At 41.7% G+C, this 24,389-nt stretch overlaps 1 long non-coding RNA gene across 1 annotated transcript in view; it reads right to left on the bottom strand.

Moving 5' to 3' along the window:
* LOC109265323 (uncharacterized) overlaps nt 1-24,389 on the bottom strand; it is a 216,610-nt gene that overhangs the window by 92,981 nt on the left and 99,240 nt on the right. The gene's annotated exons all lie outside the window — the stretch shown is intronic.

The raw sequence follows: 24,389 nt of genomic DNA, 5'->3' as shown, positions 1-24,389 counted from the left end.
TACGTTTATTTGATACAAATATGTATTTGTTAAGCAACGCAGGGCCATGATATGAATATCTATGCCAAGTTTCCACATGTTCCACCACAACCATCATCATGTGTGTCACTGACCAATAGTGACTTTGATACCATCGACTGTATGATGCATCCTGATCTCAAAGTTGTTGAATTGTAAGAAAATGGGTACTTCAGCATCGATGAAATATGGTATCTGTATCCTTCAGATGAGGATCTCGTGCAATCGACAGCCTCTCCTCACTTGACATCGGCTCCTGCCCCAAGTGGCAAATGGATCTTGTCTGTGTACTAGGAGTCCTCCTCTCCCTCTGTCTCCCCCTTCTTATGATCCATGACGGTCCTCTCAGGGCTATGCCTCACGCCGGCCTACACTTTGCACTTTGGCCACTTATTAAAAGTTTAAGCTTTTCTCCTTTTTTTGTTTTTTCCTTTCCCAAACTCCTTAATGCTTGCCATTGTCACCTTATTTCTGCCATTGTTGCTCTCTGTTTATTTTTCTTAAGCTTTTTTTTTTTTTTCTTTTTTAACATCAAGAAAAAATTCCTTTGGTTAAAAGTCTGTAACTGTCCCCGTTCTCTCCCAGGAGGCTTTTAAGAGGTCTTCAAAGATTGGGGGTAGAAGAGTTCAATGATCTACGTGCTAGTTCAAAGACTGTCCCTCCTCCACTTCTGGGAACCACCTAGATACACCCTCTCTATTAACCTACCTTTCCCATTTTTAAAATTTCAATTTCTTTTTTCTCTTACTGTTATACAGCAAGATCACACTTGATCTTAGCCAAAAGGCCGAGAAGCGATATACAGCAAGATCAAAGGAACACCTTGTCCCTGGGCCTTCAGCGCGGAAAGGCCTTTAGCTCCTCACAGGCCATCACCCTAGTTACTCAACTGCCTTATGACCTCTCAGCCACAGTGAGCAAGATTGTTCTATGTACCTCACACTCACACACCCATACGCCTGCCCTTAGGCTTCCTGTTACTTTTTAAATTTACTTTGTTCCACCTTCACAGAGACTTTTAATATTCATGTTAACCTGATTTCACCTGTATGGAAGCGTTAAGGGACATGTGGGCATTCTGTGATGTGTCCTCGTTCTAAATGTCCCCAAGGGTGGTCCCGGACCACTAAAAATAAGTTTGCTTCAAAGCCAACTTAAAATGTTTACCTCCCTGGCTCCCTAACCTGAGTTACCCTTCAGTGACTAGTGATAGTATTACTCTTCCTATTCAATGTTTACATACAGTGCTGGGCAGGAAGATGTTCGCAACTGGCTGGGGGTAGAGGGAGGGAGTGTGGTTTTGTCCATTTCGGTGGAGTAAATACTCCCACCATGGCTGATTTCGAGCCATCAACGGGATGTCACTAAACACAGTTGTAATAGGTACACAGTGGTACAGATATAGTAGATATAACTTCAAGAGTAAATAGTAAAATGTGGTAAAATGATTAGGAAGTGAGGACTTTTACTATTAACTCCTTTGTTTTTAATATAGTTTCTTTTATTAGAAAAGTTCCTATAAGTTTCTATAAGCTTATTAGAAGTTTATATAAGTTACTTTTTAATAATGCCTATGTTTAGTAACCAGCTGAACAGAATTTTGGAAAATGTAGCAATTGGCTCTTGAAAGCTCCAACAATCATATTTAATTATATTGTAATAAAGTATATACTACCTAGTATTATTACTATTATTTTCATATTTTCTGTACCCAACTAGATTATATACTCTGGAATATGAAGTATTTGTCTTATGCTTCATTTTATTTACTATGCTGCTAAACACAGAAGGTAATTAATCTCTAACATTAATAATAATGTTTACTCATTAAAAATGTTTTTGAGGGGAGCCTAGGTGGTTCAGTTGGTTAAGCGTCTGACTTTGGCTCATGTCATGATCTCAGAGTTTGTGGGTTTGACCCCTGCGTCGGGCTCTGTACTGACAGCTCGGAGCCTGGAGCCTGCTTCAGATTCTGTGTTTCTCTCTCTCTCTGTCCCTCCCCCACTAGAGTGAGCACATGTGTGCACGCTCTCTCTCTTTCTCAAAAATAAATGAACATTTAAAAATAAAAAAATAAACATGCTTCTGAGGGGCTATGAAAATTTACTAATAACAAAATTTTGGCTTTGCCCCAAACCTGACTCTTCCTGCAATCACATCTTTAACCCCAAAAATTTTATGAACTAAAAATATGCTATCAAAAAAGATATAATATCAGTGTAACTGAATCATCTTTGACACCAGCTATAGGATCATCTACTATTAAGAGTGGTGGTGACCAGCTTTGTTATCAAAAGCTGTTGAGAACACTGATCAACTTTCAGTCACCAACAAGCAAGCCAGCTAACCTCTATGAATGTTGAAGTTAGAGCTCTATGGGAGAAAGTATTCTTGGGGTGGGAGTCCCCTGGTGGGGTAACCAAACTGACAAACTTAATTAACCAAACTCCCAAGAGCAATCACTCCCTCTTCAATTTACACTTAAAATGAACTGGCATGTAATCTCAAATGTGAACTTATTATTCTTATTATTGAAGAGATACTATTGTTATCCTCACTGGAGAAATAGCTTTCCCACAACAATAATGTTGGTTTCTATTAACCAGGATCCTTCCTTTTCCAGAAGCAAAAAATCAGATTAGCAACAAGGAGGACATTTGTTGAGTATCAAACCAGGAGACAGGAAATATAAAGTCTTGAAAGATGCATACTCCAGGATATGAACAGTACAAATAAATCATCTCTGTTCTGCAGTGGAGTGTATCTAAGCTCAAGACTATTAACATCTACCAAAGTGTGTCCGTCATAGTTGAAAAGTATTGGTAAAGACTGAAAATTCTCTACATATGTCACCAAAACCACTATTATCTCATGCCAGAAGTGTTACAATTGAATGAGTTTTAGCTTTATGTGCTATAGTTACATCACAGACAGCTGTCTAAGCATCTGCACTAGTCCAGGACTGGCAAATCCATAGCTCATATGCTGCCTCCCACTCCTTCTCACACCATTGGCAGACATCATTAGTTGATCACTGCACTCTTTCTCCATTGAGCGCCACCATTCTTCCCAACACAGTCTATACAAAGCACTCCTAATCCTGGCTCTGTGCTCTGAATGAAGAATTAGGAGACAAGGCATGTACAGGTCTCTTGCAGGGAGGGTAAGGGCTACACTTGACTCATGTATTATTTCAGGTTCATTTCGATGGTGTTGCTATCATAGAGCTAACCTTTTGAAAATCTTGTTGCCAATTGATCCTCACTGTAAACTCCAGAGTGTAAAGTCAAGAGCTTTATGTTGGCTTTGGCTTTTCTCTGCTCCAGCATTGCAATGTGGTGGTGGTGGCTGGGGCGGGGGGGGTGGGGGGGGTGGGGGAGGGGTGGGGAGTCCTATGTCTTACTTAACCAGACCAAATTGTTCACCATCACTTCTGTCAGCGAAATGTACCTGTTAGAAGTCAATTATTTAAGCTTTCCTGGCTTTTTGTCATTACCACTTGTGGGCGCCACTGAACTAAAGGGAAGCTGGTTTTCTTTCCAGTACCTTCATATACTGACACTCTGCTTAACCTTACCATCCAGATCAGGAGCTCCTGACCTAACCTGCACCACCATCTTGGATGCACCAAACAGCTAGTCACTTTCTACACAAACAGAAACATCTCTTTTTACCTCCCTGTACCTGCCCGTTTCCTCAGATCCCAATCACCTTACATCCACCTCAGTCTTTGTTCCTGTTTACTTGTCTTTCTCCTCCCATTAGATTGTGATTCCTTGAGGGCAAGGCCAGTCTTTGTGTCCCCACACCATTATGATTCCTAGCACACAGTCTGTCCTCTATAAGCATTTGTGCTACATTAGAGACGTACTGTGCTGAAAGTCACAGGCCTCTCATTCAGGGTGACAGAAAAGAAAACCATACCACCTCATTAAGTTGTAGCAAATTTTCTACATGTATTTAGGCATGTGCTTAGGGCCTGCTTTTCAATTCTTTACACCATGAAACAGCTCCCATATGGGTACTAGTCTTCTGCTCCTTCTCAGGGTAGAATTCAGCTTCTTAACTCTGCATCCTAAAAGGTCCGATAGAGAAAGAATCTGGATGTCTTTCCCCCTGATGCTGTAGTGGTTCCATTGATGGTCTTACAGGAAAGCTGGGGGGAATGCGGGAGGGGGAGAGAGCAGTCAAGTTTCTAATAAAAATTACTTCTGGTTACCTCCCTTCTCCCACTCTGAAATTCTTAGAGTCACCACCCCCCCCCCCCCAGGCCCCAATTGTTGACTTTAATTGTGTTGTCCCAATAGCATTTTGAAATTGAGCAAGCTCCTGGGAGCATTTTGAAAGGCCCTGTGAGCTTCCTGGTCAGCATTTTCAATCTCTAATTATAACTTTGCATGATGGCTTCACTTAATACTTGTCAGGTGGGCCTGGGAGTAACTGATGGTTTGAAACTAAATCTTCAGTAGCCACCATCAATGTATTGAGGCTTAATTCCTCTTCTGTTCTTAGAGAAGCTGCTGAAAGCAAAGAGGAAATATATGCTGTCCTCAATCCTAGGAAAACACAGGGACTTTATTAGAATGTGGTGGCATATTTATAAGAACTTTACAGCTTGTGGGGCTCAGGGCCTGAATTCACCTACACCTTCATCTGCTTCCAGGGCAATCTATTGTGGGATGGTCTGGATATGACCCTTTGGAAATCCTGCTTTTAATGAACTGATGAGGAAAGGTGAGTACTTTTCTCTGGAAAGAACATTTTTCTCACCCACTGACTTCACAAAAAGATAAAAATGTGCTAAAATATAGTATAGAAATGATGGGACTATTTTGAAACAGAGACAAAAGCATTTTGACTGGAGAAAGGAATGTCAGTGATGTTAGAGAATTTCTTTAATACAAAGAATAGACTTAACTTTTTGTGTAGAAGGGAACTTTGTCTCTCAGTCTTTAGTTGTGAGTTTCTGTTTTACCAAACTCTTATGCTTATGTTGGCTTCACTGTCTTCTCACCTTCCCTTAATCCTTCCATGTGGTTTTGTTGGTATTTATTGTGCTTCTAGCAAGCCATCTCCTTCCTTTCCATGCTGCTGCTTCCATCAAATGTAAACTATGGTACCTTCCTTAGCCCATTCCAGATGCTTCATCGGTCCATTCCCTCGTTCATAAGGCATGTATTGTGGGTCAGATATTAGCTAGATGGGGCAGACACACACCCACCAGGCAGTCCCCACTCTCAAGGGACTTTCAGTTTATTGAGACCATTTGGGAACCATCTGGCAACATTACAAACTGTATTAAAATTTTAAACTATGTTAAAATTCTCAGAGACCATCATCAATCCTCCAAGCTTGAGGGTTCTGATTAGCTGACACATTTGTAACACTAACCTAGTGGACAAGATGTAACTGTGATTCCTTGACCTGAATTGAGAAGCCCTCAGTGTGCCAACAGTGCTTGGAAAGAAAGCTGAGGGAGACTGGGAGAAGTCTGGAACCTCAGCAAAGAACACACATCAATTCATAAAAAGAGAGTTCCACATTCCTCTAGTTCAGCAGCTGTAGGTAAGATACCGTGTTCCTGGGGACGAGGCTCTTCCCACAGCAGAGCTGTCTTACTCCATTATAAGCTAACCTAGGATGACTCACATTCCCTCTCTTAACATCCTCCCTGGCCAAACTAGCCAGATCTGGCACTCACCTCAGAGCCCACAGTGGGATTCTGACATCCAGCTGCAGCACTGGCACACTAGCCCAATAAGAAACCACTGTTTTTATGAAGTAAATGATCCTTAATGCCAAAAGCACGCTAAGATGTCAATTGAAACAGAGGTCTACCTCCAAAGTAAAGAGCTTCAAAGAGCATTCCAGATTTCACCCCTAAGCCCATACTTGAAGTCAGTATCTATGTGCTGCTAATGATTGTTAAATTAAAAGGCAGTCGTTTAATGGAGCACTTTCAGTACCCAGTTGCCTTCTGCCATATGGCTTTGGGCATGAAGTGATTAAACTATAATGTCCAGAGCCTCTGCTGCTGGGCTATTTAATGGTGCTATGCATCATGAGCCCTGAGATGACGGGAAATCTGTTTTCAGTTTACATCCCCAGTGAAAAGTGACTCCTTTTGGCCTACAGGGGTTTAAGCCCTCCTCCAATCACTATGGCTTGCACACTCACACTAACCCTGCATACAGCCACTAGATGAGACAGGCCTGACTCTCAGAATACGGGCAGGAACCTTCATCATGCAGCCATTCCCAGGGTTCAAAGACAAAGAGAAGAACAATTTGTGGTGACTCATAAAGCAAGAAGCAAGAGCAGAAGACCTTGAGATAAGGATAGTTAGAGGCACACGGAATGGGCTGCAGCCTGGAGCAGTGCAAAAGTTCTGGCTTTTGGCTAATGGGGATGGCTACCAGGCCTTGGTCATGCCTTATGTGCCAGGCACTCCACGGAGTACTTTATAAAGTATTTTTTTTTTGTTTATTTATTTTTGAGACAGAGAGAGACAGAGCATGAACAGGGGAGGGGCAGAGAGAGAGGGAGAAACAGAATCTGAAACAGGCTCCAGGCTCTGAGTGGTCAGCACAGAGCCCGACACGGGGCTCGAACTCACGGACCGTGAGATCATGACCTGAGCCGAAGTCGGACGCTTAACCGACCGAGCCACCCAGGCGCCCCATCCACGGAGTACTTTAACATAGATCACCTCATCTAATCATCCCAACAGCCCCTATCAAGGACGTATTATCATCATCCCCATTTGCTGAGGGCAAAACAGTCTTAGAAGAATTAAGTAAGTTGATCAAGGTCACAGCTAATTAGTGGTGGACCTAAGATTCAAACTCAAGCCTTCTTGACTCTAGAGCCCAACTTTTTAAACCACGATGGTGGTTGAACATGTCTGCCAGTTTCTTACTTAAGGGGTGAACACCACTATAGGTATTTTTTAGTTCCTTGCTTCTAAATATGATTAGTAAACTATATGTGATCTTCACTTCAATGGGCAGACTTAGTCATTTTTAACATATCCTTTTGTTGGTTTCATGAAAGCCAAGTCTAAGGAACCATTTTAAGTGCTACATATAGACACCTGATCCAGCAAACCATACCTGACTGTTATCAATAAGACTCTGGAACTCAGAAAGGGCAAAAATAGATAACTATCACCTCTTCAGAGTTCTGCTCGATATGGCTTTTGCTTTCTCAATGTGATATTCATTACATTCGTATAGGCATTTTTAGGAATATAACACAGTTCCTGTTTCCAAGGATCTTACACTCCTACTGGGGAGCCTGGAGACAGAGAGTTCAGTAATACTCAAGAACATAAACAATTCAAGCCTTTAATGGCCCAGACAGTACTAGAGACATGCAGAGAATCAAAAGACCTCAGAAGAAAGCCCTTATTACTTTACTATGTGAGTGAGCAACTCATAGACTCATCCTACCAGACTGAAATCAGAAAAGGAACTTTTGGTCATATACTTTACTCACCATGGATAAATCACTTAAAATCATAATCAGTCTGAAACGTTGGGTGCCCATGGTTGAAAGTCTTGTGTAGCTTTAATAAGACTTTAGGCACTATGCCAATCAATTCCTTTGGAAATTTCTACCATAGTTCTGAGAGAAAATTCTTGCAAAAGACAGAGGCACTGTCTCACCCTCAGTAAATGGGTTCTCTTACCTGATGGGCCTTGCTTCATTAACTTTTAACTGGTGCTTTTAATATTCAGTTTGTACTTTTAAACTTTTAAAGCCTTTATCAGATGTTCTTTGAAACCAAATGCATACCACTAAAATACGCATGTTTCCAGCGTGATCAGATTTCTTTTCAACTTATTCACAAAGACCTTGAGAGGACAAAGAATGTATTTAATGATAGGAACTAACATGGCGCCAGTAATGAATGGTTCGGTTCTGCCAATAATACCCAAAACTAAAGCAGTAATTTTTTAAAGCCTTGTTTTGCTTTAGCAATTTAAAATAAAGTATTTTCATATGTATTATCTTATTTAGTCCCTCTGACAGCCACAGAGCCAAGCAGAGTGGGTTTTACTCTCCCCATTTTAAAATAAATATGGTTCAGAGCCCTCAAATAATGGAGCCAAGCTTATGCAACCAGTAAGTGGCAGAGTTGGGCACCAGAACTCTGGCCTCCTGGCCCCCAGCCCATTGCCATGTTGATTCAGCTATTTATATCAAACAATATAACTTCTATTCCTATGTGATCTCCACAGGCACAGGTTGCAAGTCTTACTTGTCTCTAGATTCCTGGTACCTGACTTGGGACAAGTAAGAGTTTATGGCGGCCCAGAAATAAAGACACTTTGTGCTAGTGTCTGTGCTTTTCATAATCACAATTACCAGTTAGTTGGGTTGAGCTAAGACTAATAAGGCCAAAGTTTCAGGTTCTAAATAGGCAAATAACAGTTCTACATACGACCAGTTATCTGACTAACCTGTCCTGAGAGGGATCTGGCAAGTTAGTGGATAGCTTAGTCCAATTTATTTTCCTAAATCCATCCATCCATACTCGAGAGTGGGGACGGTCCCATCTGTATGTAACTTCTCAGGAAACATCCTCACCTACAGTCTCTCCCAGGAGGATTCGTAAACAAGAGCAGCGGCCAGGATCTGTTCCCAGTGACACTTCCCCTCAATCTGGCATAACTGATTAGAGCTAGATTGGTGCTTGACCCAAAAGCAGTCAATGGGCAGCCAAAAAGCTTTGAGGTGTCCTGGCAAGAAGGCTCTGCCCCCACCAGAAACAATGGGAATTTACAGGGCTGATCAAATGCCCCTTATCAGAAATTCAAAGTGAAGATATAAGGAAAGAGTAACTTAGGAGCAAGAAGAGAGAGACTCGGAGCTGGAGACACATTGATGGTGGAGCACCAGAGTGGGGAACATGTTTGAAGTGCTACCTGGGCTCCAGGCAGGGTTACAGTCTTCTGAATGGCTGTCTTTTGAAGCCAGGGCTGAGTTTTCTTCCCTTCCAGGCCAGATGCTCCTTAACCTTTTGGGATCTTGATTCTTTTGATAATCTGATGGAAGATTTGGGTTGTTGTCTCAGAAAAATTTACATACAAAAATTTAGACTAATGATTGCATTTAATTTCAAGGGATTTCTTGATCCCCTAAAGTCCAACCTCAGACCCACTGAAAATCTATGCACCACAGGTCAAGGAAACTGTTAGTTCATCTAAGATGGCCATGGGATCACATGATCTCTGAAGTTCAGCATGTAGTATAGGACTTGGAACATAGTATTACATACATCTTGGTTGAATGAGTGAATAAATGAACAATTGAATGAATATGTAAATAAATAAAAAAATACAACTTGGGAGTTCATGCCCTGTTGACAGCACATTAGGAACATCCTTTTCCTATCTTATGAAACACTTTGTTAACATAAGCTGGAAGCATGGCTGGAATGAATGCCTGTTACTTGTATAAACCCAGATGATGTTTAATATACTCATCAACACAACTGATGGGCACACTATCACCTTGCACATACAGAACTACAAGGGCATTGTGCCTACCAGTATACAAATGAGAACTTGGAATGTCATAGCCTACAAGAGGCATCCTACTTTTCCAGTAGATAAAGAAATGAAAATTTACTAGATTTTCTACTTGAAATACATATAATCATTTAGAATTTAAGCTACTTTTCCTTAATGTACAACCTTAAAAATAATAATGATTAACACCTTTATTTCTTTTTCTGACTTTTGGGAGAAAAAACTTGTTATATTCTTTTTTTTTTAAATTTTTTTAATGTTTATTTATTTCTGAGACAGAGAGAGACAGAGCATGAGTGAGGGAGGGGCAGAGAGAGAGGGAGACACAGAATCAGAAGCAGGCTCCAGGTTCTGAGCTGTCAGCACAAAGCCCGATGCAGGGCTCGAACTTACAAACCATGAGATCATGACCTGAGCCGAAGTCGGTCTCTCAACCAACTGAGCCACCTAGGTGCCCCCCAAAACTTGTTAGTTTCAATAATCTAGGATTCTACTTTAGGTTGAACATTAGCTGGCTTCTCATTTAGACAGAGAGAGAGAATAGCCTACTTCCCTTTGGTTATTCTGGCAGAGTTTTGGAGGGGGTCGGGGAGGCTGCTATTACCCATCTGAAGATTGACCAGAGTGTAAATTCTTTGAGGACAAGACTAGCCACATAGCTTAGTATCTGCCTCTCTTGACCACTGCCAATCTTAGTGTAGTACAAATAGAGGGATTTTAATTACATTTAACTGTGGTCCACAAAGTGGGGAGGACAGATCTGCTTTTTGATTTGGCGAGGGAACAAAAGAGAAATGTCAAATGCAATGATCTCAATATTTAAAAAAAGTATTGCAGTCATCATTTCAAACTGATTACATTTAAAAGGAAAAATCTGTCCTGTGGTTAATTATTTTTTTATTTCTTAATCCTTTATCATAAAACTCCTATGTAAAAAGCTGTACTTCACTTTCAGTTATCAGTAACTAAAATTGCAGGGTATGACATGCAGTCATATGTTTTCACATAAAGAGTCCCCCCCGCTCCCCACTTTGGGATCAAATACCCCAGTAGTGTAAGAAGAATGAGAGTTCCATTTATTTGCAACACACAGCCTATGAAGACACCAGTGGCACAAATATTGTACTGTCCTTCCATCCAAGGAGCATAAATATTCTCTCATTAATGTATTTCAAGCCTATTTAACAGGAAATCTATACTTGGTTTGTCGCATGGCTACTAACATCAAACACCTAATTTTTGCTAGCTCTTGAGCCACTTAGCTTACGAAGCATAACATTTATTCTTTTAATGTGATCTTCAAAATACAACTACTGGATTCAACATGTGTGTGGGCTGAGGAGGAGTGAAGAAACCAATTTTTCCTGAATATTCTTTATGTAACAGGGACTTTATAAAGATGATGTCATCCTAAGGAATTCTTTTACCCATTTTACAGACCCTGGGAATTGAGCTACAGAGAGATTAAGCTACTTGCTCAAGGTAACACAGCCAGAAAACAACAGAGTCTGGACTTGAATCAGTACACCCTGCCCTCAAAGTTTAGGTCCTAGCCTCTTGCTGCCTCCCTAGCAGGGTCCCATGAGAGGGGACGGTTGTCTGAATCACCCCCATTATTGCAAATCATGCATTAAAGACCAGTTCTGCTTGATAGGATTCAAAGACAAAGACTTCAACTCCCTGCTCTCACAGTTTAGAGCAATCACTTCATTTGAGTATGATCCACGTGTTGGTATGAGGTCCCACCCTTTCCTACTGGAGGTCAGGACCAGGAAGTATGGTAACTCTCTTCAGTCTAAGGAAACACCAACAGGTTAGAACAAGGAGCTGCTCTGACCCAGCAGCAGGAGGCCAAGTTAAAGAATAGAAAGGCGTAACCTAAACCCAGAACTTGGCTCTCAGGTTTAAATGCCTCACCATGTAACTTCGGCCACAGCACGCTGCAATAGCAATGAGATCTAGATCCCAAGTGGAGGCTCAGATTCCATGTCTTCCTCCAATAAGACTTTGCAGGGTGACCTTGGGCTAGATCCTTGACTTCAGCGTTCTCATCTTTGAAGGGAGGGTTAGCATGTCTTACTAGCATCCCCCTTGTAAGCTGGTTTTTAAGTAGAAGTGACACAGCCTTGGAGCAGGCACTAGCATAGAGGGTAGCTCTCCCCATACACACAGAAGCACTTGTGCAGAAGACCAGACCATCAGGCTCTATCCTTTGGGCAAGACCTTTGGGCAATCTCTACCTCCAAAGACCCCAAGCCTTTATCAACAATCCCCCATTCTCCCATCAGTGTTCTTTGGTAATTACAGCTATTGTAGCACCACTGCTGTCCAGGATCAGAACTTAAGAAGTTCAAAGGCTCCAGGAATATGTGGTGTCCTGTCTCCACATCCAGTAAAAAGCGGCATTGCTTTCTGACAGGTGACAACAGACACTCACGGGGCAGCAGTGAAGGAGCTGTGTTTACATGACACTTAATATCCAGGAAGGCATTTCATATATGGGGGTGCCCATATCCAAGTAATCCAACCCCATGGACTTGGACCAGTGGTGAGCTCAAGATGATCTCCACCATTTGCTTGGCTGTCACCACCTCTGCAACCTGCGGGAATCGGCTGATGGCTCCAGAGAATGACTCCAGCCTTTCAAATAGAAAAATGTGGTGTGTTACATGTTACCCAGACAGTAGAAGAGAAAGGGGACCTTTAAGAAAATGTTTTGGAAGGAAAACTAGGGCAGCTTTGAAATTATTTTCATAGTCTTTAAACTCAAAAAATAAATCACCAGGGCTAATAGTTATAGACAGCAGAACAGGCAGCCATACTAAGCTCTGTACTTCCTTGATTCTAACACCTGTTGGGGGGCATCTCGTGGGCCCATACTCCATAAGGCCCTTAATATGTATTGTCTGAATTAATCTTCATGACCATCTATCATCCTCTGGTGTGAACCAGCAACATGACCTTGAGCCAGCATTGATATCTCTGGGCCTGGTCCTCTTCTAATGCCAGGGTAAGAATTATCAACATGTATGTCAAAATCCCCAAGGCTTATGCCAAGAAATAGAATAGAGAGGAAGACAATAAGCCATAATGAGGGCATAGATAACATTGATACAGAGGGGGAGGAGGAGAAGCAGTGTAAATAATGGGAAAATATCTAGAGAGAGATGGAAAGACAAATTCAATAAGCACTTTCAAAGTATGGGCCTCAAAATAAGTGTCTTTCTTCCTTGGAATATTACTGTTTTGTGCCAGCTTAAGAAGCCTGACTACCTCCTGTCTGCTTCAGAAAATAGACAGGATAACAGGAAACAGTTTCAGATTCCACAGTGATTATAGCTACTTAAGTTTGACTTACCAAATACTGTCTCAAACAGATGGTATGTAACATTTGATTAAGGGCTTATCCTGCAAGCCCAACAGGGAACATTTCTTCCCCTCTTAATATAGAAAAGATGCAGAGAAGAAAGGAAGTAAAATGACATCTTTGCTCATATTCCATGTGTATCAGTTTTTCTCAATGTTTGTGCCTTTCCTGAAATGAATTTGTGTTTATTTTGCAACTCAAGACCAAACTACAAAACACTGACACCATAGAAACTTGGTGAAGAAGGATATGGAAGATCATCTCATCAACCTCCTTATTTTACTTAAGGTAATAGAGACTGAGAAAAGTTAGCCGATTTTCCCAACGTGGTACTGTGGCAAATCTGGGACCAGGTCTTCTAACTCAGGCTCTGGCATTCACCCTAGGCTTTCTGTGTGTATATGTTCAATGTGGGGAAAACATACAAATCGGTCAGCACCATTATTACTAAATTAGCACCAATCTGTGATGAGCAATTATCAGAACTTGAAGCTGATGGGTAATGCCATTCAAGTCCAGTTAATGAGCCAAAAGCTTGGTTCTTCAAAACACTTAACATTAATCAGCATTTGGCTTTGGTTTGTGACAAGTATTTTCAAAACATCACAATTACAATATTCTTAGCTTTGCTCAGTGTAAATAAAAAATGAAAGAAAGTCAGAATTTCATAAATGACAGTCTCCAGAATGGAAATAATGAGTCCCACAGAGAAGGTACAATGTGTTCATCTTTCTAGAGGCCAAATGTAATTTGGGAACTATTGAGGTCACTGAGAGATTACAAAGTGTGAGCCTTCTGCTTGGTGAGGATGAGAAGGTGAACAGAATCAGCCCCATAATGCAGTGAGAAAGGAATTACCCCAGGCTTTACACCCATGTCCTACTCCCAGACATATCACTTAGCCCCACTGTCACCAACAGTGCCTTGGAGGAGAGGGTTCCCCACCATCTAGTGGGGAGGAAGCAGCATGTTGAGAGGAACTGGAAACTCAACACATAGTGGCCTGGCTGGGAAAGTAGCAGAGGAGAGGAAGCCAGGGGGCAAAAAAAAAAAAAGAAAAAGTGGTTGGTAGGAGACAATGCCTTAGCTCCAGGCTCCAGGGTTCCAAGAAGGGTTCTTATGGAATTTTATTCTTCAGGTTTCCTGGAGGAGTTCATCTATGATCTACCTGTCTATCTATCTTCTTTCTATCTATCTAACTATCTATCTATCAGGACAGGCTAAAAAACTGTGGTTAATGTTAGGTTTTCTGAAAGACAGAGAATTTCTTCTTCACTGGGCTTAGACAATAGCTAACGTTAATTGAGAAGTCACTATGCTCCAGAAACAGCGCTAAATGCTTTCTCAGCAATATCTCATTTACTACTCACTCTCACCCTTTAACATGATAATAGCAGTTATAATCACATTCAGGAATTTATTCAACACATATATTAAGCACCTGAGGATGTGATACGTGATGCACTGTTCTAGGCACTGGGGATGTAGCAGTGAATGAAGCAGGCAAAGTTCCCCTTCTGTGTTAGGTAACGTATAGCAGTTAGCTATTGCTGCCTAACAAATTTCCACAAAATTTACTGCCTTAAGTGTATGGGCTTCCTGATCTTGGCTAGACTCACTCATGTATCTGTAGCCATCAGGCAGATGGGCTGGTCTAGAAGAACCTCCACTGGGAAGATTCCTCTCTATTCCACAAGGTTGCCATCCTCCAGCAGCTCTCCTGGGGGTGTTCTTTATGGCAAAGGCAGGGGTCCCAAAAGAGAGAGTGAAAATATGCCAGGCTTCTTCACGCCTAGACTGAGAATTAGCACACTATCTTCTGCCACATTCTGTTGGCCAAAGAATGCCCTAAGTGCAGCCCAGATTCAAGGGTGGAGAAGTGGAGTCCACTCCATTGTGGGAGGAGTCACATTGGAAAACACATGCATACAGGGAGGTCACGAATGCCCTTCCTCTGGGACATAAGGAACAATGACTAAAATGCTGCTAAGGAATTCATGAAAATATTTCATTTGAGTCCCACAATAACCCTGTGAGGCAAGTTCAATATCAATCTTTGTTTCCTAGATAAGGAAATTGAGCCCTAGAGGGGTTGAAAACTTTGCTTGACATCTACAGATATTCCATGATGGAGTCAAGATTCAAACCCAAGACTGTGGTGCCTGAACACTGAACCATGGTGTGATTCTCTCCAGTCTGGGAACTTTGAGACAGAGAATGTTTAAAACATGGTCAGTACGTGCAAAGTGCTTATAGTTCTTTGGGCACCCACAATATAAATCTATGAAGAATCAATAACCATACGTGCCACTAAGCTATATTTGACTGACAACCAAGAGTAAGGATAAAGGTGGCCAAGAAGAGAGAAAGAAGCTTCCATGAATGGTGGGGGTGACAGTAACTAAGCTTTAAAGGTCATGGACTGTGGACAGCAAATGGCATCCCCCTAACTTCTATGTAAAGAGATGTCTGCATCTTCCTTGCTTACAGAATAAACTTCAGTTTCTCTAGAGTGGTATTCAGTATTTCTAACATATGGATTTATATATGCTAACATTTTATTCAGCTGAAAGCAATAGACAATCTGACTAACAGTGATTTTTTACTCAAATAGAGATTTTTTCCCCCATGCACAAGGCTTGTGAGGGAAAGCAATCCAGGGCTTCCCAAGAGCCAGATGATGTCATCGATGTCTTTCTGTCTCTCTCCTCTGCCATCCTCCAAACGTATCTTCATTCTTGGGGGAGGGGTCTCATGGTGCCAGGATGGCTGCTGTACCCACAATTAATTGTGTGTATCCCTAGGTATGATGGAGAAAGGTGAGGAGGCCCAAGGTGAGCATGCCAGCACATCTGGTCCACTTTTTAAATGCTGTCCCATGACTTCCACCAGATTACACTCTTTTACTCTCTTGCTCCAGAGGCTGGTAATGCATAACTGCAAGGAAAGCTGGGTATCCTGGTATTTCAGTTTTCTAACTCCATAATATGGAAAAACCAGGCAAAATGGAGCTGTCACTGGTGTTTGCATATGCCAGCGAACAGAACTTGCCATTCTAAGAGCACTCTAGTCCATCGTTCTCCTAGCCCTTCTCCCTTCATAGATTGTGGAAATTCTTCTGTGACTCCCCTGATCCCCAATAGGAGGCATGCCTTCTGCCAGGCTCCTTTAGTCCTTTCTTGCTGCTGCTGTTTTGACATTTAGCACTTTCTGCCTTGGGTTGTTCCTCTAGTAGAATGACTGGCTCATGGTGTTGCCATCGGTAGTAACAGGACACTGCTGAGCTCTGTTTCAGACTTGCTGAGTATGAGTTGATCACTGAACCCACAAATAGAAAGTTAATACAGGTATCTGGTTTTAGGAGAAAGGTCAGGATTTGAGTTATAGGTTTGAAACTCATTGTCAAAAGGGAAGATTCAAAGTGGAAAGGGCTGAGGATTCCATCCACAGTCACAGAAGACCATGGGGAAAGAGGAAGGAATGAACTCTAAAGAACAAGCAAATGTCAAGAGCAGTGCTGGACAGTGACAAAGATCTGACATCACCAAGGACAGGGAGCGCTGGCTATGTGTTTGCCTCATAGTCCGTGTGTCCTCATGAAGAGGAATGGAGGCCAGACTTGAGCAAGTGTTTTCAGTTCAAACTCTAAATTTCAAGGTAACTAGGGATGGAGGCAACAGACATGTGCTTCTGTGAAGCAATGAATAAACAAAACATATTAGTCCGCTTTCCTTATATGGTAAATGACAGAACCCTGACTGAAATTGGCTTGAAACTGGCTTACGTAAAAGAGATCTTATTTGCTCCTGAAAGAGCAGAGATGGCTTTTGCTTCAGATATGATTAGATTCAGGGCCCAAGTAATGTCTTTAGGAACTATCTCTCGTCTCTCTTCATTACCGATTCTTTTAATGTTGGACTTATTCTCTCTTACTGCAGATGACTTTCCCCATGCATCAGGAGAAGTTGGCAGAAAGCAACTCAAGTCTACAACATCTCTGCGGCTTGTGATTCCAAGACTGAGAAAGAGCTCTGCTCCCTCCTTAAGCTCCTAAATATCAAATCTCAAGGAAGAATCTGATGGGCCTTTCTAGGTTTCCTGCCTATCCCCAAACCAAGGGAGTGGAGCATTCTGATTGACTGGGCTGAGATAACACACTCACTTCTCTGAGAAGTTGAGGAAGGGAGCTCTCCATTAAAATGTAGTTCTGTTGGCAGAAGAGAAGAGGTGCTAGATGGACAAAAACAATAGAAGTCTTCTAAGGCCTGTTGAAATACGCTTTCACCAGTTGGGCCCTGCTTTCTTGTTGCGATTCAGACACACAGAGCCTATTGATAATTCAACAGTGAAGACCTGCTTGGCTGACTGCCCTGGCTGCCCACTTGCCTGTTTAGCTAGTAAACAGCCTCTTTGCCTCCCTCTGGGCTTTTAGACACATCCCAGGAAGAGGAGCTAAGTGGAACCTTAGGCCAATCAGTCTCAAGGCTTGCTATTTTCAGTAACTGAATTCAGCCCCAGTTGCCTTATAATTACATCCATTTGGGATCCTATTTGGCTCCTCTCCATGCCTTCCTGAGCTACATCTCAGATTCCTACTCTATATATTATTTCCTCTGGGCCTGGAATATTACTTTATTCTCTCCTGGTATAATCCCCTTACTAAGTCTCATGACTAGTCTCCACTCTTTCATTAAATAGCTACCTGCACTAGAGCCGTCTGCAGCTGGATACTGAACTCTGCTCACTTGTCAAGTCTTCTTCCTATTGCCCACTGGTTGGACCACCTCTGTGCTATCTCTGGAGGCTGGTTTAGACCCTGACAGCTACTAACATCCCTGAAAAAAACTTCCTCAGTCTCTAACTATATGGGGTAATCAGGCCACATGGAACAGCATTCTTGGAAGCACCCAAATCGTGTTAATTGCATTATAAACATTTGATCTTCCCTGAGGAACCACGCAGAAGTGGGAAGAATGCCCAAATCCCCTACTTCATTATCACACTCTGTCACCAGGACTTTTAAAGAACTTGTAATACTGGGTATCAAGGCATCGAATCCCCCCTAAATCAGACCCTCTCCTTTAGACTGAGCCTTTTTGCCCACAGAGTTCAGACCCTGTCATGGGATAGCTACCACCTAGTTCCTTCCATCTTTCTCACATCTCTTTCAAGGGTCTTATACATAAAAATGCCTTCCTTTTCTTCAGGAAAAGAGCAAAAACTCATGCATATTGATGCATCGAAACAGGCTCAATCAGATCTGCTTCATTAATTTTCCAAACATGCCTGGACATGAACTCCAGTAGAGAAGAATAAAGCCTGGGTTTAGGTTGAATTCTCTTCAATAAGAAGAGGCATATTACTAGAAAACTCTTTCCCAATCTGAATTTACATTATCAAAACATTCTTGGTATGTGTACTGGATACCCATCACACATCACTTCACAACCTCTCAGCCCCATCTCCCACTGCAGCCACTGCTGTGGCACCAAGTTCCATACGGTTGGTCTTTGTCCATGGGTATAATCTGATAGTGTCTTACCTGGGCCCCCATCACGTGCTTTTTGCAACCCCTCCCAGGTCTTCTCTTGTGCAAGGTGCATTACACCCTAGGGGAACCTGCTTAGTACTAACACATTACAACCCAGAAGTAAGACGGGAGTTAATGCCATGGGACCACCCTTGACCAATAGATAACAGAAGCTAATGAATACATACTTCCCTCTTTTGTCTTCCAGGCAGCCTTTTTTTTTTTTTTTTAATTTTTTTTTTCAACGTTTTTTTATTTATTTGTGGGACAGAGAGAGACAGAGCATGAACGGGGGAGGGACAGAGAGAGAGGGAGACACAGAATCGGAAACAGGCTCCAGGCTCTGAGCCATCAGCCCAGAGCCTGACGCGGGTCTCGAACTCACGGACCGTGAGATCGTGACCTGGCTGAAGTCGGACGCTTAACCGACTGCGCCACCCAGGCGCCCCAGGCAGCCATTTTTGAGACACAATTCATAAGTCTCCTGAGAAGATTCCAGTAATATATAATGCAGTTGTCTGCAACAGTGGCCAAACCAATAACTCATCCTTGAATTGGTTTTCCCTCTTTCCTTATCTCACATCCCTTGTTACCTTCTCCTCTCTGGGATCACTTTTCAAATAAAATATCTCAGGTTCAGCTTTTAGGGAAACTCAAGTTAAGAGAGCATATCATGGTTTCTTGGTAACTGTCTAAAAGAAAGGGTAAACCTTTGGTACCAAAGATCTAGTTTCAAAATCTGTCTAACTGTAAGACCATAACAAATGACTTAGCCATTCTCAGGCCAAATTTCCTCATCCTTAAAATGAGGATAACATGACTGACCCCATTGTATTTGTCTAAGTATTTAACTGGATAGTCTGTGTGAGGAACCAAGCAAGGATTCCTGCCACAAGGCAGCATTCAATCAATATTCATTCTTTTCTCTTTATTCTCACCCTTTGCTCCTCATGGCTTTTTTTTTTTTTAATCAGAGAGTTGAAGAGTAGAAATGAAAATAAAATAGACATACGAAAGGGATAGCTGTGTGAACAAAAAAAATACTTCAAATGTATATACTTAATAGTCCATGGATGGACACATATGTAGAATTCCATTAAGCTGAACACTTAAAATTTGTGTATTTTATGTAAGTTATATTGTAATCAAAAAAGAAATTTTAAGCACTAGAAAATTTATGGATATATTATATAGTCTCTAAAAGGAAGGGATACATCATTGTTCTGGAACATACATTTAAAACAGGGACATGGGACACCTGGGTGGCTCCGTTGGTTAAGTGTCTGACTCTTGGGTTTCGGCTCAGGTCATGATCTCACAGCTTGGTGGGTTTAAGCCCCACATCAGGTTCTGCACTGGCAATACAGAGCCTGCTTGGGATTCTCTCTCTCTCCCCCTCTCTCTCCACACCCCCCTCAGTTGTGCTGTCTCTGTCTCTGAATAAATAAACTTAAAAAAAAAGAATTTCTATTTCTTAAAAAAAAAACAGAGACACAATGAGATGGACAACTAGATTCTTCCTTCACAGCAGGAGCTCTTTCCTTTACCAAGTTTTAAATGAAAATGACCTTATTAATATATAAATATTTATATTAAATATGTATGTGTTACATATAAATATAACATAAAAATATATTATATGTAATATATAGTCAATAAGAACATTTTTGTTTAACAAGTGTTAAACAATTCCTTCTCTGATGGAAGTATAAGTAATCACATGTGTTCTATATAACATATGTTATATAAATAAGAAATAATATAGAAAAATAATATAGAAAAAATAAATAATATAGAAAATAATATATATAAACAAAGTAGTTATTATACCAACTACCTGGTTTTTATTTATTTATTATTTAAAAAAATTTTTTTAATGTTTATTTATTTTTGAGAGAGACAGAGACAGAATGCGAGAGGGTTAGGGGCAGAGAGAGAGGGAGACACAGAATCCAAAGCAGGCTCCAGGCTCCGAGCTGTCAGCACAGAGCCCGACATGGGGCTCGAACTCATGAGCTGTGAGATCATGACCTGGGCCGAAGTCGGACGCTTAACCGACTGAGCCACCCAGGTGCCCCTACCTGGTTTTTAATAAAGGACTTTGAATATGAATTAGTGAAAAGACAAGTAAATCATGGGATTAAATCAAGAAGACGATGTAGCCCCTCATACCAATATTTAATTATACAGTGTCTCAGGCAGGAGTAGACACCCAAGGGAGCTCTAGGCATCTAAAAGGCGAAAATTGCTTTCTTGGAACACAATTCAAATACCAATGAAATTATTCACAAGCATAGAGACAAGTCTCTAGATGCTGGAGAAAGCCATAGTCGAACAGGCACAGCAGGGAGGGTAACAGCTATAGTGGGAGCTGAGGGCCTAGAGGAAGTCCCTCCAGGGCTAGGTCTGCCAGGTCACTGGCCTGCACAGTCAGGAGCCTCCCAAGGGCCTCCAAAATCCCACAGTGTGCCACCACCCCTTGGGCTCCTACCACACAGGGGCCCCAATATGCCCAGTAGTGTTCGCCCGAGACACATACCAAGAGTGGGGAGAGAACCACAGATGTGGGTGGGCAGTTCAGAGGTGCCAGGCCCTTCCCTCCTCACTCTGGGCCCCACACATTGGAGAAGCTTGAGCCCAGGAAAGGCTGGAGGGAGAAGAGAAGCTGTGGAAGAGAATAAGAGTCATTTATCCAGACCCAGCTTTTTAAAACTGCAAATTTCTACAATTTGCCCTAGATGTTTTTAAGGGATAGGAAAAGGGATTAGGCTTAGCACCACTGAAAGTATTGATTGAGAGGGGAACCTGGGTGGCTCAGTTGGTGAAGCACCTGACCGGCTCATAATCTCACAGTTTGTGGGATCGAGCCCCATATTGGGCTCTGTGCTGACAGCTTGGAGCCTGGAACCTGCTTTGGATTCTGTGTCTTCCTCTCTCTCTACTCCTCCCCCACTTGTACTCTGTCTCTCTCTCTCTCAAAAAAGAAATAAACATTAAAAAAATATTTTTTTTAAGGTACTGACTGGGAGGGGCGCCTGAGTGGCTCAGTCGGTTAAGCGTCCAACTTCGGCTCAGGTCATGATCTCACGGTCCGTGGGTTCGAGCCCCACGTCAGGCTCTGTGCTGACAGCTCAGAGCCTGGGGCCTGTTTCATATTCTGTGTCTCCCTCTTTCTCTGACCCTCACCTGTTCATGCTCTCTCTCTGTGTCTCAAAAATAAATAAACGTTAAAAAAAATTTTTTTAATAAAAAATAAAAAAATAAAGTACTGACTGGGAAAAAAAGAGAATCATTACATGTTTGTGCCCCAATAGGTTGAGATCCCTCAAATAACCACTTACTAAGAGATCAGCGATGGCAGAGCAAGGGTAAATGGGAGATGAGACACAGGCATACATACATAATACAATAGGAAAGATTCAAATAGTTTTTGAGTAGGATACAAATAGCTACATTTCCAGGGGGATCTTCCAGGCCCTGCATTGAACCAGCTGTGCCCATTAATCCATTTCATCCTCGCGAAAATAGCATATTATCCCCATTTCTCAGATAGGGAAATGGAGACTTTAAGAGGTTGAAGTGACTACAATGAGATCATACAGCATGTAAGTGGCTTGTAAGTGTCTGTCTCTTTTAATCTCCTCTCACTGCATATCCTAAACCTGGAGTAATTAAATCAACCTAGTCCTGCTTCCTACCATCTCATTTTCTAAACGTTTAAACTTAGCCCCAGAAAAATGAAAGAACTTGGCCAAAGTTGTTATTATTTGGTAGCAGAGAAAAGAGTCTAATTTTTACCACGGGGCTTATAATAAGGCTATTAAAAGGGGGAAAATAACAAATACGCCCATTAAAGTGTTATCTGCACTTCTGAACAGCAATTGTCATTATCTTAAGACATCTTAAGATGTCTTTACCTTAAGAGAGTACAAGGAAGGTGGTTACTCTGGCTGTGCTACTGTTGTGAGCAGGGACTAGAGGGACCTTATAAAATTCTAAACTATTTGTGAAGTTCGAAGACATCATTAACCTTTCTGCTATCAGTGCTGTAATGTTGGGTGCATTCCCAGCACCTAGCACAATACCTGCACATAGTAGGTACTCCATAAATGTTTGCTGAACGGATTCGATAGAAATATAATTAGTGTGCCCTAGACAAAAGAAATAAGTTCTTTTTCTTTTAACATTCTGAAGTCAATACTATGAGATTCATGTTCTGTTTTCACGGCTCACACAAGTCTGACTTGTATTTGCATCTGTAGTAGAGGGGTACAGGTGGGCTCCTCTGTCATTTCTTCTGAGTCAGGTCATCATGCCATTATGGCCTGTCACCAGACACCAAGGCCAGATCTTCCAGGTCAAGCTCTCTCCACTTATGTATTACTTGTTCACTTGTTCCTTTGTATAAACCATATATATACATAGTAACATAATTCACATTCCGGGGATGATCCCCAGACTTTCTTTACCCCCAGTGATAGATGATGGGCAAGACTGCGTTCATGCCTCTTGCTGATAGATGTTGCTGAGCAGCCTATGCTGAAACTGAGAAACTGAAATGGGAGTTTTCATCCGCTCCCTTCTGTTAAATTCTAACTCACCTCCTCTCTCTCACACCACAAGTCTAGCTGTCTGCCCCAGGCAGTCTCTGCCAGCCAGGCCAGGCCTGATCTTGTTCTCTGAATGTCTGAAGCTGGGGATGCCTTAAAGGAAATACTGCACTCATTCCAAAGTTGCTTCATCTTCATGGGGATTTTTTTTTTTTTTTTCAGAGAAAGGTAAATGCAGCCAATCTGAGAAATCTTAGTTGATTATTTACTATTTATTACTTAACCTTCGAAAGATTCCACTGCAAAAGGGAGAGCAGGTATTTACACAGTTCACAGCCCAGGGAACTTCTTTTTCTCTGGGCGATCCCCTGAGCTAAGCCAGTTAGCTTAAGTTTACATTCAAAGAGGCCAATTTTGTGACCCCCTCCATTTTCCAAAATGCCTAACAGTGGACACTTAAAGCAGGTGAATTGCTAACAAGATTGAAGGTGTTCAGTTTTTACATCATTCCTGAATTGTTGATGGAGATTTACAAATTAGCTTTACCTGTGCACATGATGATCCCTAGCTAATCTGCATAGCACATAAGGAAAGCTGTCAATAAAGGGCTAATGAAGACTGAATATAAAAGAAAACTTTCTCAACGTAGAACTATGAAAACTGAAATGTGACTTTTACTGTTTTGGAATATGGCTGTGCAGTTTTAGAGCATCATTTCATGGGACTTGACTTTTCAGGCCTAGTCTTTGTGCAGATAAGAATTGTTACACTTTATAAGAGACTCTTAAAAACTGAGAACAAACTGAGGGCTGATGAGGGGTGGGAGGGAGAGGAGGGTGGGTGATGGGTATTGAGGAGGGCACCTTTTGGGATGAGCACTGGGTGTTGTATGGAAACCAATCTGACAATAAATTTCAAAAAAAAACTGTTATGCTTTAGAAATATTATTATTACTATTATTATTATTATTTATCTAAGGCAATGACTCAAAATACCTAAGTGCTATTTGAAAAAAGCCAGGCAATAACACAGTGTAAAAACTCATGCTAACAACTATTATTTCAAAGGGTATAGGGAACACCATCCGTTCTTCTTAGAGTCCTTAAAAAATACAGTAAGGAAAGGCGGAGGACTTTATGTTACATAAAAGGCAAAGGCAAAGAGGACACATGGTAAGCAGACTTAACTAAATACCCCAAATAATAGTGCGGTTTTTTAAAAAAAAATTTTAATGTTTTTTTTATTTACTTTTGAGAGAGAGAGAGACAGAGAGAGCACGAATGGGGGAGGGGCAGAGAGAGAGGGAGACACAGAATCTGAAGCAGGCTCCAGGCTCCAAGCTGTCAGCACAGAGGTCGACATAGGGCTTGAACTCGTGAACCGCAAGA

This window comes from Panthera pardus, unplaced genomic scaffold (assembly GCF_024362965.1).
Source record: "Panthera pardus isolate Hobbes unplaced genomic scaffold, ASM2436296v1 HiC_scaffold_6, whole genome shotgun sequence".
Taxonomy (NCBI): Eukaryota; Metazoa; Chordata; class Mammalia; order Carnivora; family Felidae; genus Panthera; species Panthera pardus.
The sequence above is the reverse complement of the archived record's forward strand: the minus strand, read 5'-3'. Positions and strand labels throughout refer to the sequence as shown.